At 44.0% G+C, this 17,371-nt stretch overlaps 2 protein-coding genes across 18 annotated transcripts in view; one reads left to right on the forward strand and one right to left on the reverse strand.

Moving 5' to 3' along the window:
• LOC126528916 (allatostatin-A receptor-like) overlaps positions 1 to 2,016 on the reverse strand; it is a 94,888-nt gene extending 92,872 nt beyond the window's left edge. Inside the window, exon 1 of the mRNA XM_050176496.3 lies at positions 1,511 to 2,016. The gene's annotated coding sequence lies outside the window, so the exon portion shown is untranslated. The remainder of the gene's footprint in view (positions 1 to 1,510) is intronic.
• LOC129384282 (uncharacterized) overlaps positions 1 to 17,371 on the forward strand; it is a 667,107-nt gene that overhangs the window by 309,327 nt on the left and 340,409 nt on the right. The window lies entirely within an intron of this gene.

Here is a 17,371-nt window from a genome sequence, read left to right on the forward strand (position 1 = left end):
AAAGGCTTTGATGACGAGGTAGTATGTAGTTCTTCAACGGAGCTACTTGTAGGTAGCCAAATGATTTATTCTATATATGTATATATATATATGCGAAAGATTAGATTGAGAGACAAACTTTAACTAAACAACCCAAAACGAATAAGGTACATCTGGCCACTGTGGTTATCATGTGTATATATTTTGTTTCTTTTTCCTTCTTCTTTTTTTGTGGTCTCTAAAATTTTCTGCCTAATTTTTCGATTTTTGTACCATTCAGGTAAGCGTAGTGTGCTTTCACCTTTCTCAATAATTTTCTTTTTCTATTCCACTTCACTCAGTAACCTTATAATGTTGCTCTTATTACACAAGTGACGCTGCCACTCTGGTATCTCTGAGACAACAATACTGCTACCTAATACGCACGCGCAATAAAACATCAATGTGCTTTGCGTGTACAGGCAAAATATTATAGCACTCGAATGCACCGCACAAGCTTTGCAAGAATTTATCAAATGATTCGTGGTTGAGTGTTGATTGCAGCCTGAAGGCAGTAGCTCTATATGTGTTGATTTCTGTCAAAGGTTAAAAGCATGCAGGTACTGAAGAAATGTGTAATCATCGATATAGTATTCGCGACTGCAATGATAATAGAAGATATACTACATGCGTTTAGGTGCAGTGATAAAGGAAACTACGATAAAGAATCCAGTAAGCCTGACGCAACCAAGTATCTCTCTATTAGTTGAGTAAAATCCTATACGTTTTGCTGCACCCTCACTGACGATCCGCTTATCCGTTATCAGCGATAACCTATGCGAAAAAAATGATCTTTCATCTGTCGAAAGAAAACCACCAATAAGGTATATTCAATCGGAAGCGAAAGTAGCATATGCATGACATCCCTTTGTATTTCATCCTATATTCTGTCGAAAGTGTCAATAACTTTACAGGAAGACAATAAATTATGACTTTTGTAAGTGTTCCTTCACAGTGCTAATCTGTTTTTAGTAGTTCACAAAGCCCACAACAGTCCACCTCACGACCTTCTATACTGATGTCTCAGTTCGGGCTTCAATGACAGCAAGGCATTGAACCCCAGGATTCAAAAGTCATTCTTCAAAAGTAAAAAAAAAAAGTTGAGAGATAGTTTGAAAATGAGCCCGTTAATATTATCGTATGCTTAAGACTAGTACTGCAATGATATCTTGTAAACGAAATGTGTGTGACTGTAAGCAAAGCGTTCGATAAATTTGACTTATTATTACAGGCGAGAGATCCTGAGCAAAAGTTGAATATGGTTCTGCCATAAAAAGAAGACTGAATTGTTATAACAATAGCAATGCAAATCAATAGAAAATATCGGGGGACGATTTAGTTTGATAACTGACGAGTTTCAGCGATGGCTTCAATATCTGCTCTCACATTCCGAAGCACCAAGCACCTCAATAAAGTTTTGGCGAAACCTATAATACCGCCTACTGACACAAACCGAAGAAAAGTTTCACGGCGAAAGCAAAAGATAACTCACCCTTTCCCAAACAATGCGAATTCCCCGTAGCCGGCCCGGGACTAGCGCTCCAAACTTTTCCGCTGTTTGGAGTCTCCCGATTTGGAGTTCCCGCTCAACAAGTGTGGCCGCCACCACGCAACACGCTTCCAATAATGGAAATAACCCGACGTTGCACCGCGAACGATCTCGCAACGTCAACCCCGAAGTAGTGGTGGTCTCGTACCGTGCTCCTCTCCTCTTCCCACTTCGTCTCTTGCACAGATTATTCCAGAGGCAGGGTAAAAAAGTCACTGGCGTCTAATGGCACGGTAATTCCGCAGCGCTGCCATCGGCCCGAACGTAGGCAATCCAGAGCAGACGGCTTGCTGTTGTCTATTAGTAGCAGTTTCTCCACCAACAGTGTGGAACAAACGAATCGTGCAGACTATTTTTTCTTCCCCAAGGAGGAGTCGACGGAAACGGCGCCTAGCAGACGGCGGTGCGAGCGAGTCGTCTGCTAAGTTACAACTCGCGCACTCGCATCGGGCCCTGTCGTCTGCTGGCGTCGCTAGCAGGGATTTCTTTTACTCTTGGCGGGGCTTCTTGAGGGCGAGAGTAGGAGTTAGTTACTCTCGCGGTGGAGAGGGAGCGAAAAGCGACAAGCGCGTATGGTGAAGCGGTCGTTCGACTCCGCCTCCGGGGCATCGTAGGCCAATAAGAATGCCTGGATCGCGTGGTCGTGCTGCCACCTAGCGACGCTATTGCGCATTAGAGCGGGTCTTTCGAAACCGCGGTTATTTGAAGCAAGCTTTCTGGGGAGCTGAGGGTGAATAAAGGCAGGCCTATATTTTCCTCCTTTCAGATGTACCATTCTTCTTTGGTCGCGCTTCTGGTTTGAGACTGTTGTTAGTTTGTATTGTTACTAGAATATAGCAATATAAAACCTAATATATGTAGGCATGTGCCGGGATAATACATATACCTACGTTCTTTTGAAAGGAATCTAACAAATGTCAAATATGGCAAGTAAGTTTTGTGCCCATCATTGGGGTTCAGTGTTAAAGGTTATACATCAACTTGCCCCTTCACTACCATCTTCCTTCTACTGGTATATTGTTATACTTGCGATTTGTTTCAAGCACGGAATCATTGTAGAAGAAGTATACTGAATTGTTCAAGCACTACGTGGCGAAATGACATTGATATGAGGCAACTTTCGAAACTACAAATTCTAAAAGCTTCAGGAATGTTATATGACCCCCTTCACTTTCGAGTTCATTTTGTGTTATATCAAAGGTATTCCTACACAACATTTGGAAATAAAAGGAACTAAAGTGGGACGACTTAGTACCGAGCCAGCACCGCTAAGTATGGAAAGAGTTTGCAGAATAACTTTAGCATCCACATAATTTCATTATAGACAGATGATATGACTACAGCAGGCAAGCTATATAGTTAAAGCATCAACGATTCATCTTTTCACGGACGCAAGTCAGCTTGCGTATGGAACAGCAGCATAGACCGTTACAGTATACTCATACAGATACAAGTTTCTTTGTTCATCACGAAAAGAAGAGTCACTCTAATCACATAAGTTACGTGGGCACGCCTTGAGTTATTTGCTGTCACAGTATCAGTCAGGTTAACTTGTTACATCAATAAAACTTTCATCCTAGAAAGTTAGGACCATCAAATTAAAGACTTACTCTCAAATCATGCTCTGTTAGATCAGATCAGGCAGACAATACACTATATTGTTCGTAACCGCACAGAAGATGTCAAGTCCAATTTCGACGAGAGTCAACAGGATAATGTTAATAGTGAAGAAATACCAGCCGATTTAATGACAAGAGGAATTAAAATGAAGCATAGGCATAGCAGTGACTTGTGGTGAAAAGACCCAACATGTCTGGAGAGTTAAAAACGAAGACCTGATTGTGGTAAAGAATAAATTGTGGCAAGCCCGAGGGCCACCATGAGTCAGGAAAATATGAAATTGACCTAACTGGTTCGGGTCACACGAAAAGGCACCGCCAGTCGAGTAAGCATGTGTAATACGTTATTTCGCAAATCTCAGAAAATAAATAAACATGAACAGCCTGCCTAAGAGCAGTACAGTTGGACACGGCAGTGTTGGTGCCCATAAAACAGGAACAGAAGGCGTTAGAAAAGACAGCAACAAAAATAAATCACAAGATATACTTGTACAGCACGGTCGCCATTCAGAGACGATCAATGCGTCGTGAGGATGCAAGGAACGCTTCAATGCTGCAATTTGAGCTTTGACGAGTGACATCCTTTTGTGTTGCTGAGAGACATTTGCTTGTCAAACTTTAGTACTTCATGCGCATCTAATAACCATGCAGTGTGTGGAATTTTTAATGATATTGATGCTATAAAGAACAAAGTATTGGAGTGTGCGTGTATGATGATAAGATCCGTCATAGAGAAATGTATCACGTGCAAAACATTCAATTCACGACCAGCAACACAAGGTAATGCAAGGATAATGACGGCAAGGCCTTTCTTTCGACATCAACGGTGTAGACTTAGCTTAAACACAGTATGCCCGAGAAGAGCACAGTAAAATGAGGCTTTATGTTGTATACTCAGTTGTGCAGTAACAAGAGATGTGCAGCTGGACTTAGCCAAGAACACATTTGAAGAGGTTATTAGAGCCTTCGGCATATTTGTAGCGAGAAACTGATTATGTACGACTATTTGTAGTGAAAGCGCAAGCGTATTCAAGTCCGAATAATATATAAAAAAGTGGTAAGTGAAAGATGACAGTCGACAGCAAAAACAACCTGTATGTCCAATGCTAGTTTATTGTAGCGTTAACTCCATGGTGGCGAGGATTTTATGAAAGACTCATGAGAAATTTTACGACATGTCTCAGCAAAGATGTAGGCACTAGACTTCTAAATTAAGAACTACGAACTGTGGTTGCCGAGGAAGAAGCACCTCTCATCCACCGGCCTCTTATTTGAACATCAGCCTATAAGAACTGGTGACGCAATAGGAAGCCAGCAAGCCTACTGAGCATGGGTTGTTGGATTACTGGTGAAAAAGAAAAAGGCCAGCGACAACATTGTGGACGAGATCGAAGTATCTAAAGGAACTCGGATATGCTAGCGCATGAAAAACTTGAGACGCAATGATGATATATAAACAGAAAATATGATTACGCTTAGAGAAGCACGGAAAAAAAACGAAGTAGAAATTGTGCAAGATCGAAATTGTTTTCGCAAGCAAGGATGACCTAGTTTGCAATGCTTGATTCACACACTCCAAGGGAAACTGTTCAAAATACCGATTCATCTGTTATACTAATTGAAACACTGGTTCGGTTAAATCCGGCTGGCGGAGAGATGAAGAAAACAGAATGAAGAAAAAACAATGATGTGGCAAGAGATGTAGTTGCCGGTTGGAGGGGGGAGGGCAGGGAGCACGCTCTATTTTTTTAATTTTTTATTCTTCTTGTGACTAATAAATCGAAGACGTATCGGTTCTGTGGCCTCTCTGGCTTTCTTCAAGACATTTGTCATTCTTCAGGGCAGTCAAATCGTAAGTGAACACGTTGTAAGCATTCTGTCCGGTGCAGCTTGAACATTTGTTCAACGTTATGAGAAAATGTTGCTGATGGCTTACATTGCCCATATTTCCAGTTGAGGATGAATATCAGGCAAGCACAAATGAGAAAAATAGGTTTCATGCCATGCTCCTCGCTATATATTTCCCACCAACACTGTGGCTCTCGCAACGCTGAAATTTCTATACGTCTTCAAAAGACACGCTTTCCTAAAGTCGCACATGAAAGGAACATCTTAATATTATAAATCTATCATCCCCTCAATGATTCCAGTACAAGAGTTTAATGGTCGTCTGAAAGGCTCTAGAGGTTCAAACGATATAACGTATCTTTATTTTTCCCCACGCGGGCAACCAGACAAAGTTCCGTTACCGCGTTCGTTCTCGCCAAAGTAATTGGAAGTGTCTGTGCGTATTCGAGTTTTCCGGCATTCCCCGCGTGTCTGCACTTTCCGGCTGCGTAGGCGGCTCTCTTCACCATGGCCACAAGTATCATGTAGCCTTTGCCGCTTCTAAGAAACTTTGCTGTACCGCTTATAGCTGGAAGTGGAATGTACGAATCCTTGCTGCTGCCGTATTGGAATGGCCTATTTTCAAACGTACGATTTCCGTGGGCTGGTACGTGTGTAATCTGGCTACGATGTGTAACGCCTCTCTCTCCGAACAACATGAAACCTGCTGGTCTCGAGACTATTTTCTGGGCCAAAGATACTCGGAACACAACAGGATCTGTGGCTGGCGCAATAAGCTATTTGTGCAATAGTGCAGTTCTTGAAGCGAACCTGCCTGAGTTACCGCTTAGACTTGTCCGCTGCTCACTCGCTTCCTATCTTCTCTTTCCATTCCCCTTTCTCTGACCTGCAGTATGAGAAAGCAAGATGAACCTTTGTCTGGTTGACCACCCTTCCTTTCCTTGCATTCTCTCTCTTTCTTTCATGCGCAATGCGAAATGATTTGAACTTGGGATTATACTGGAATCCTAAGCAAACATGCGAATAAGTCTTACAGCCAAACTTCCACTTGGTTCTCAATTTTGAAGCGGAGATGTAAAATAAAAGTTCCATAACCATTTACCGAAACAGCCTTTGCCAAACAGCTCTGGATGACCAGTAAAGTGCACAAAAACTCTAATCGCTGGAAGCAATAATGGCGGAGTCGCCTCCACATAGCAGTCTCGCAATGTCAACAGGAGCTTTTGCTTGCCCTTTCAGCAGGTCATGCTGGCAGCCCCATTTACCAAACGTGGCCGACAGTTGTGCGAACAATGGAGAAGTCTATCGTCATGCGAGAGGTTTGAGAATAGAAGTTAGCCGGGGTCATTTTCTGACGAAAATTAAGAGCCGGATGTAGTAGTTCGTCAGAGGGACGATTACTACGTTTTTCAGTGAAGAGATAGGAAATATGAGGGCGTACTATAAAATGCCCATTTACGGAAAAAGATCCAGCTCACTGAAACCACGGACAGTTCTAGATTAATAAAAAAAGAACACTATGCATAGTTCTTGGGAAATTGATGTTTTAAAGAGGACGAAAAAATATTCGAGAAGGAACAACTTCGCTTGCTATAATGTTTATGACGGCCTGTGTGTATATCCTGAAGTTCTGGGTGCGTAATTTTCTGTTTGTTCCTTGTTTTGGTGAGTATAGAGCAGTAGTTCCTCTGCATCTCTCCTTGGCAAATACCACGCCTGTGCCTAAAGATTGAATTCAATAGTCTGATTTTCGGTGCCAAAACCGAAATTTGATTATGAAGCACGCCGTACCGGGAGGCTCCGGATTAATTTTGACCAGCAGGATATCTATAACGTGCCCGCAATTCACAGGTCACGGGCGTTCTTGAATTTGGCCGCGTCGAAATGCGGCCATCGCTGCCGGGATTTGATCCCGCGACCTCGTGCTTATCAGCGTAGCACCGCAGCCTCTAAGCCTAAAGCATATATATACCTAAGGACACACATACACACATACATACATACATACATACATACATACATACATACATACATACATACATACATACATACGTACGTACGTACGTACTTACATACATACATACATACATACATACATACATACATACATACATACATACATACATACATACATACATACATACATACATACATACATACATACATACATACATACATACATAGAAAATTTGGTGGTTCCGATATATGGGTGTCTCGCGTAAAGCGCAAGATAGTTGCTGCTTAAATTCATAAATGCGTTTTTTTAAATACCATAATAAACTGACCATTGTCTAAAAAGAGCGTTTTTCGTGTGTGTATGGGTAACTTACTGTATCGTTGAGATTATCCTGTAATATACAAAATCTCCGCCATGTAATCTACGACAAGAAACGATGTTTTGCTATGTGACTGTGGTGATTAAGCACGTGTTTCATTGTCCCACAGTCAAAAGAACTTGGATGTAGGAGCATGCCTCTGTCGAGGGCTCTCGATGTTCCCTACTTTCTTTAATATAACGGAACGTCGTTCTCTGCCCAGTAAATAAAGCAACGATGCCTGAAAATAACGTGTACGCAGTTGAACAAATCAGCAATGTAATATACTATTCATATGATTTAGGCGAAGCACTCCCGAGGAACTGGAGTTTAGAATCGAAGCCAACTTCCGTCGAATGAAAGACAATGTCAAATATAAGCGGAAGTTTCCCTTAGGGGGGAGAAGAAAGCACTTCCATATTTCAAGAGCATATTTCCTTCCCCCGTTTGCGCTCGCGAACTGCATAGCTTAAATTGACCGTTTACGATGACTTCGCAAACGCTCGGGTTTGAATTGCCCATGCGATGCTTAAAACTCAAGGAAAAGGAGACGGGGTGTAGACGAATGCGAAGGCGGCAGTAGACTCCATTTAGAGATAAACTGTGTTAGAGAACTTTTACTTACGGGGCGTGCCTAATCTTCTGCCAACTTCTTCCTCAATGACGCGTGCTTTCTTTTTTTTTTATTCGAAATATGCCCAAGAATACGACCGATATTTAGACTGCATCGTACTTGTAGGCGGGCGTATACAAACAGGGACAACCCTAGAACGAGAAGGACGAGACAAACGCTGACTCTTCTTTGTAAGGTCACCCAATTGTGGGCAAACAAGAATGACTACGCGATACGTATCGGCGCAGGCTCAATAGACGGCAGCGTCGACCCAACAATTGTATATATACGTGTCGTGAAAAGTAACGGTAGTGGTAATTCTTTTTTTTTTATGCGAGATAATCTATGATTTTTTGAAGCACACACTAGCGCTGTTAATGATACGAGTCGCCTCTACCATAGGCCTCATTACTTCGTTAGTTTCCGTTAACTCTACTGTCTACAAAATTTGAAGTACGCAATAGCGATCACACAAGTCACAGTAGCCCATAAGCTATGACGTGGCGTGGCTGAGCTCAAGGTCGCGCGTTCGATCCCGACCGCCCATGGGGGCGAAATTAAAAAAAAAAGTAAGCTCGTGTACATAGATTTAGGTGCAAAGTTAAAGTGTCTCAGCCGGTCAACGTTAATCGGGAGTCTCTCCCCCTACGAAGTGCCCTCATATTCGGACTGTAGTTTTGGCACCTAAAATCCCCAGAATCTAATTTATTTAACATGCAATCACAAGAGTGCAATGAAATGGTAACGGAGATGTTACACCGGACAAGCCATCGTTTCTCCTCAATGAAGCACAGGTGGTTGCGACAGCCTGCCTTCCTTATGCACAAAGGCGACCTTAGCGAGAAGAAACATTCTAAAGTGAACTTGCAGGACAGTTCCAGAAACAGTTATTACGCTTTATGTTTAATTGATTCCCTTACCAACCTGATGAAAATTGAGCTGTTATAATACTCAGGCTATAGTTGATTGAAATCAGCTTAACAAACGCAGCTCAGAAACAGGAACGCGACGCATGCAGACTCGGCAAGTGTCGTGGTTTTCTTCTCTTCCATGCGCCCGTATTTTCACACTGCAGTTATAAAATGAATACCCTCGGATTGCGATAGTAAATTTATGTCCATAAGATGAAAACTTCGCCCGCGTGCTCGATACAGAAGGCCATTTGTCAGGGACGTCGAGGCCGCCACCATAAAATTTTTTTGGCGACTTCGAAAGTGCAATTGTGGAGGAACGCGGCGGAATGAGAAAACGCCGTGGCCACACAATGCAGGCGAGAGCGCGGGGCTGCAAGAGGAGCACCTACGCTGTAATATAATTTCCGTCCTTAAAGTTAACAAGTGCGTAAATCTGTCTATAACTCCCACCCTTACGCTTTTTTTAGATGTAAAAGTGTGAGTTATAGAATGTCTTACATCGTTTTTCCCTTCTAAAGGTGTGAATTATTCTACAGAAAAAGAAAGAATGCATTTCCGCTGCCGGTTATTGCGGCAATGGTGGAAAGTTGCCGAAGGGGAATTACGTCCACTGGGAAACCGAAGGAAAGGAGCATGAAATCAGTAGTTGTACTGCCTTACATGCAAACTATTTGTAGAACGGCTGAGAAAAAATAAAAATAAAACTCGCTATCGTACCCAACTGGAAGCGCAGGTGGTGTTATCCGCACTGAGGAGGTATGTAGGCTCTGTTAAACGAAGTGAACGCAGAGGACACTCGGAGGAATGTAGAGGCCAGACAGGCAGGCGCCCGAACAAAAGGCTTCGTGATTACAATACCTTCGTCCAACCAGTGGCATTAGTATAAAATATTGTTCGTCATTGCTCTTCGTGTGTATGCACCCCGAATTTCGCAATTACGTCACGGATAGCATGTAGTAATGACAGGTTCAGACAAATTATTATAAGAAGCTTACAGTGTGTTCTAAGGAAAGCACAGTCTTTGCATAAGCTCACCTTTGATATTGTGCTGACAGGCAGTCAAGTTTCTACTCGGGGCGGTCAACGAAATCCGGAAAACGCGCACACTTGCCATAGTAGGCTCCGAAAGTGGAGTAAAGGCGAAGTCCTAAATGGAAAGTTCGCACGTGTCGATTGTATAATTAACGTGCCACACTCGATCTTACTTTATTTGGGACGTTTTTCGATTTGTGCGCTTTCTCATCCATAAAGTAAACAACCCAAGTGCGGAACAATGGGAGGGTCTGCTCACCAGCTGCGAGCTCGCAGCCCAACGGGCAATTGTGCAGCACGCCTGCAAGGCAGCAAGACTCAGTGGTGCCATGGAATAGGGGCGCCGACCTTGTGAAGCGGCCAGGAGTCAAGACATGAAGACACCGGCCCACCGCCGACCTCTCTGAGATATAGAGCAATAAAGTTTTTCCATTCCATTCCATTCGCTTTTCTTGTTCTACGCACAGTTCACAGCGCATGGGACCTTCTGCGCATGATTCCACTTCATCTGTGTTTTTATACAATACATTGTGAAAAATATTTACACCATTAAGGGTGTTTTCTTGTCGCACTAGTAATATCCTTGCCGTCAGGGCCTTAGAAAAGTTTCTAGAGGACAACAGCAATGCTCTAACTACACGTGTGATGACAAAAAAGGTAGTTTAAAAGTATGTAATCATTCTGACTGCCTTGGGCGCACAGAAATATCCTACAGGAGAGTTTCATATCCCTCACTGTAAAATGCTTTGTAGAATATTTCTGTGCATCGAAGGCTGTCAGAATGATTAGGTAGTTTTCAAATACGTCTTTTGTCATCGCACGTCTAGTCAGAGCTCCGTTGTCGGCCTCTATAAATTTTTGTAACGTCCTCGTGGTAAGGGCGTTATCACTGCAAAAAGAAAACGCCCTCAAAGGTGTAAACATTTTTACAGTGTAAATAAGTGGTTAGAATCGTTTCATTGTTTATGTTATAGTTGTGCGTTTATTATACCTCTGCTGCTGTGAATCCTGAACCTAACCACGTTCTATCCTCCTCCTCAATTTCGAATCTTCGTTGTTTCGTTTGCTGAGCTTTAAATGGCTAAAAATTATTTCATACTGCATGCGCCACTTGATTCTTTGCAAAATCGACATTGTGGTATTGCTATAAAATCATCGTTAGGGGCATCATCACGTGTTATGAGCGTTCGCAACTCTCGCGGTGATTGAGTTTTGGTATGCAGAAATATTTAAAAAAAAAATGAAAAGTGGACTGCGATAGTATTCAAAGATCTCTTACTACTTCTAACGCTTCCCAGCAACTGCAGCTTATGTAACCGTAATGCTTACAGTTGGCGCTGGCGGCGAGCACTATGCACGAAGGCAAGCTTTCTTGCAGAAATGCGGTCTCTTGCGAGGGCCGATCCCGGAGGTAGGGCTCAGCCGCGTCAAACAAATTACGTTATTTTTAGGTTTCTATTATTCTTTCACCCTTTTAACATTTAAGTCTAAGATGATATAAGATAACAGGCATGCGATGTCGGTGTTTCCTTTCATGACCTTTGTTCGCGGGCTATCATTCTCAATATTCCGAGAAATAACTGTCAAAAATGTAACACAAGGTATGAGCAGCTTTAAGAATAGAATGGTGCGGCAAAATATACCGCATATACCGCAGGTGATATAGCAAGGCCTGCAATATACATATACCTAAATATAAACTGATATTTTCGCTCACGGACAACTCCGCCGACACCGGCGCTGACACCAGATTTTCCGCGGCACGGGGCCCTTAACGTTATTGCGTTAAAAGCATGTCAACCTAAATATAACATTTTTTCGACTGCGTATGCTTCTGTTTAGAAAAAGTTTATTATGATACCAACACTCAGTCTCAATCACGGCACAATTCCACCAGGACGATAACATATACAAAGTAGGAAGCATTGTACACATGGCACGTTTTGAAAGAAGTGTCCGGGTCCACACTCACTAACATATAACCACATATAGCCGCGGAAACCCACAGTTACACAAAAACTAATTGTCACATTACACAATATGATGTTCATTATATGCAGTGTACACAATGGTTATGTACATTGGTGTGACTTTACATAGTTTTCCAGAGAAAAGACGGGGAATCCGGGAGATGGCAATTGAAGGCGATGAGCAAAACGTGAACAAGGTGAATGCAGGAGCCAACGTTTCGACAAGTGGACAAGTGGACAAGTGGAAGACAAGTCCACTTGTCGAAACGTTGGCTCCTGCATTCACCTTGTTCACGTTTTACATAGTTTTGTAGCGGTGCTATGAGATGTGCATGTAGAAATATGATCATGCGTACGAGAGCACGCAGAAATCACGGGCACCTGTATACACGTATATCCAGTGAATACTTTTGTTGACCTGGCTACAAGGACCAGGCTGGTCGAAAATTGAGCCATACGCGTCCATTAGCCACTGACAGGAGACGGCATGACCACTGTCTAAGGAACATCTCTTCCCCAAGAAAGAACAAGTACGCTGAGAGAAAGGACAGTAACTGGGAGTAGAGCTAGCCTCTCCAAAGGCGGTCTGTTTAGAAAAACTTGATTTCAACAAGAAACGATACTAAGACTGAGTCACAATCACGGCACAATTCTACCGGGATGATAACATATACAAAGTACGACGGTTTCGCTCGCGCGATAACCGCAGCGAGGGTGCGCCCCAAAGAAACTTCCGGTCGCGGCCCTTATCAGCCTATATATATATATACTGCGCCGGAAAGCAAAGCGCATTTTTAAGTTGTTTTACTGTCGGAAGGTCTATATTTAAGTTTTCAGATAAAACATGCGCATTACGCCTCAAGCCAAATACATAATAATTTTCGTGTAATTTAGAGCGAAATTTACCTGTAAAATTGTTCTTATGTACAGAGGAAAAGTGTTGAAAATCTGCGGGCTTAGATTTTAACGCACTCTTGGTAGTCAATATCGCAGCCAATGCTTTCTTCCTCGCCAAATTTAGCCTTCTATACATCAATGAGGAAAACCGGAAACCGTCCAGGGCCTATGCTTGTAAACAGTGAAGGGTCTTATGGTACGTTTTAAAAGAAGCTTTTTGGAGCATCGTCGTTGTTTGTTCTGGACTTTTTTAAACCGAAGCCTTCTTTTGTGGGTGCTCCACCTTTATTACCGTTATAGGTGTCCAAGCGGCTGGCGTTATTTTCTAGAAAATTACTCGGTGATAACAGAAATGATACCTAAATTCCCTCATTACAACAACCTTAACTCATCAATAGCAAAATTCCTTCAATAAAGCAAGCCTTTCTAACCTTTATGTGTCTACTTTCTTAACCATTAAGTCACAATCTTTGGCATAGATCTATAGAGCCGACGCCGAATATCTCCCTAGTATGATCGCTGCGTGTTAATGATGATGAGTTTCGTACTACCTACGTAGGGGACTTGTAATGAATCAGGCGGCATGTTTAAAATCAATACAGGAAGTTAAGAAACACGAGGCCATATGAGAGCTGTCACCATGCGCATAGAATGATTGCGTGAATCCTCATGTGCTCACCCGCGCCAGCTATGCGCCAGAGACGTGAAGTTAAAATGGGCGCAACCTTATGGAATTTTGTTAGTTGCTTCATGAAAGCATCGCTTTAGGTGGATTCGAAAATGTGCGCTGTATCTTCATGATTTCTTTGCTTAAGCTTTAATCGCCATCTCGTTACTTGTCTGCACGATGGGTTTGTGATTTCATTGAGAAGATGGAACTGCAGGAGACGCAACCTAGGCGGCGCTACGAACAATAGCGCCTGCCACGCACCGTCAAATCTTGCAGCTGAACGCTTGACCATATAGGGCAACGGAGGCCACTTTTGGGGCGAAGACGGAGAGCCGGAAGTTCCCACCACGAAGCTTCCGGCACCCGGGCTCCCTGCCAGCGATGTGTGTGCTTGCAACCACAGTGTCGTATGTGCATCGTGCCCTAAATGACAACAAAGCTAAGAAGTATGTTGGGGGTCTAATTTGTACCTTACAACATCGAAGTGATGCGTGACTTGTTCGCGGATGCCTGCTTGTCTTTTCGCGAGCATCAAGTGCGCTTGTACGAAAACGCACCCTCCGTTATCGCGCCAGAATGAACATAAATATATGCAGTCAGCTGAAGCCATGTGGTCTAATATAGATAGGGCGGCCAGACGTTCCCGCTTTAGACGGCCCCGTTTTTTCCACCACCGTCCGACTGCCCCACTGTTTACTTGTGGGACAGTGTGTTTTGTGCCGCTTTGGCCTCTTCGGACCTCGACTTGTCCCGAGATGCCTACTCTACTGGTTCCGAATAAGCTGTTCACTTTCTCAGTTTTAGTTGTGACACTTTGAGAAAGACTCTAGAGAGAGAGAGAGAGGCAGTCGGCAGATCAGGCTATTGCCCGAAGTGCCGTCAGCAGCACCTGCATGCGCTCCTATAACGGTTTTTAAGCGAACCATCCCGTTGCGGTCAGGGAATTGGTTAGAATAGCGCTTTTGCGGACTCAGGCACAATCGCTGTTAGTTAAGTGAGGGCTAGCGAACTGCTTGATTTCTCTTTCGGAACTATTGCAACGTGCCATCAATGCTAGAACGCAAGTCTGCATATGATTCGTACGTTTTTACGATCCATCTACATCCTCCCGTCAGCAGCGAGACTGACTGGACCGCCTGGTTCAAAGCCGGGGATGCCGACCGACAGCTTGTACTGGGGGGCTGGGCGGAGAAGGCCAAGAAATAAGACGGAGGGCCTTACGTGAGCCCGATCCATCAGCCACCTCCCCTTCCCCCCTCGCCCCTTTCGATCAAGTTGATCACCACCACCACCACATTGAACTTCTCAATTTATTGGCCCGAAAGCACACTGACACGACCTTCGTAATGACCTCTGCTTGTCGCGCATATGTCATTGGAAGCACGTGAAATAATGCGGAAACACAAGTTCTTTACTTAACAGCTGAGAAGTAACATGTTTGCTTCACATAAACAAAACTTCGAATAGATGTTGAATTTCGTTTCTATTTCAAACGCCACCCGCCGCGTCCCCCGCCTCCCGTCCCGCCTCTCGTCCCGCCTTGGCGTCTAAGAAATCTGGTAAGATCAGCAGCTGCAGCCACGATGATCATAGGTATATGGACACTTACGGTAATGCATGCTCACAGGAGTGCAACCCGCAGGAGCGATAGGGAAGAACTTGATAAACAAAATTGAAATTGCCGAATTCTGTCGAGGTTGGTGTGACTAAGTGACGTTACTTTGTCACTTATTGTGTTACTTAGTCATGCTTGGGCCATATAACGTAAAACTGTTCCAATATGTTTTTATTCCAATCTCCTGACGTCAATATTGCGCAACCGCCGACGCAAGCATTGCGCACTCACCTCCAGGGTTGTCTGAACAAACCAATAAAATGCACTCCTCCTTCCTAGGAGGTCACTTTTGTTTGCTTGAATAACGAATAACATTGCCTGCACTGAGTGGCTTGTCTTATCTAATTGGTTCACAAGAAGCGAGGAGCACGCTCAAGTGGAGAGGGATTCGATGGGGCCGAGCTAGTGCACTGAAAATATATGACCGGATGAAGAGGGCGGTGCCGGCGTCTGCGATTGGGCCGCTTTCTATTACTTAGCTTGCGGTGGCTCGTCGACAATCGCGGCGGCATGCAACGGCAGCTTAAGAATGACACTAAAAGGAATCCTCAGCAAAGAAGACTTGGCAGAATGAGGTCGTAAATGTGCCGAAAGTTCTCCACACGTTACAAGGCTACGCAAAAAGCTTTATTACACGCAAATAAACCCATGCTCTCCGGCAGGTGCGAGTAGCCAGTGCCACAGTGATCGACGGCAGCCATCTTTTATTCCTTTCGGAACGGGGCAGCCTGCGGCTATTCAGACGAAAATTCAGTTTTGTTTGGCATAATAATGCATCTTTACCGCGTACACGTCAATTTGACGCCGTGAGGTTTTGCGGTTTTGTGACGTCGCGTGACAGGCAGGTGAAGTGGGCGCAGTCCGAAAACTTTTGACCAATAGCCGAGGACTGATGGTGTGAAGGCGTCGAAGGAGAAATAACTATTTTTTCTTTGTTCGGTCAAATTATGCATAGTCAGTGTGTACACGTCATATCAGATGGGGAGCGTTTAAGTGACGTCGCGTGACAGACAGGTGAAGTGGGGGTGGTCGAAAAAAGTTTTTGACCAATCGCGAAGCGCTGATTGCAGGAGTGGAATAGAAAAGTGTGGAATAGTTTTACGTTATAGCGCCCCTTTATGGTCATTTGGCTTGTTTGCCCCTGTTAGTCGACTGTATACTTTTGTGATGTACAGTCGGTGGTACGACCGATGCCACAGCCGGAGGAGATGCCACAGCCGGAGGCGATACCGCAGCCGATGCCACAACCGGAGGCGATGCCGCAGCTGATGCCACAACCGGAGCCTAGTCAAGTCATACAGCTGCGCACGGCTGTAGAGCGAACAGCGCGAGTTCCTGACAAATTGCCCGAAGAAGACCGGCAAGACGTTATGATGCTCCGGTCTCTGATGAATACCCTTCGAATACTCCTAAATAACCTGCACACTCCGTCAGCGCGAAGTGCAATGCAAGTGCTGGATGCTCTCCATTCAGTACTTGCAACTCTTCAGTAAGCATCATGGGTCACCCGCATCATTATATTAGCACTGAAGTCAGAACGACTTGGGTTTAGCTTTAAAATGTACTGCCACGTACTGCAGCGTACTGCTGACGCCCACCGGATCCTTTGTCGTCACTGGTAACTTCAACGTGCATCACCAGCTATGAACCACCAAAATTGACGGCAGCCTAACGTGTCGACGGAGCACTTGCTTTGACTTGACTGATTTCCAAGCACTTTGCAGCGTGCACAGACAGTGTTCCCTCTATCCCGCTTTCGTCTTTTTGTTCCCCCTTTCCCTTCCCCCAGTGTAGGGTAGCAAACCGGACGCTAGTCTGGTTGACCTCCCTGCCTTTCCTCTCGTTGCTATCTCTCTCTCTCTCTTTGTGATTTCAGCAAAAACTGCATTTTATTGTCGGCGTGGTGTCCGCCTTCCTTTCCATGATATCAGGTATATTGTTTCACATCCTTATTTGAATATAGGAATGCCAGCTCGATGAGCAAATCATGCGCGTGTGTGGGTGGGGGGAAGGGGGGAAGGAAGGAAAAGCAAAATCATGAAATAGGGAAGTCTCTTAAAAGTAATTCAGAAGCTACCATAAAATTCCAACCAACTCGTCACGAAGGAAGAATAGCAAGGAAAAGCGATATTATTTGATCTCGTGTTTCATTGTTTGCTCCTTTAGTTAGAATTCATTGTTTTATCTGCAATTCGCAATAATTATTTTCATTTAAATGCATTTTTTTAAAGGCATCACTTCGAAATCTCATGCAGAAGTGCGTGCTCGCGCATGGAGATGCCTAGCTGCCGTGCCTGACTTCACGACCGGC

This window comes from Dermacentor andersoni, chromosome 8 (assembly GCF_023375885.2).
Source record: "Dermacentor andersoni chromosome 8, qqDerAnde1_hic_scaffold, whole genome shotgun sequence".
NCBI lineage: Eukaryota > Metazoa > Arthropoda > Arachnida > Ixodida > Ixodidae > Dermacentor > Dermacentor andersoni.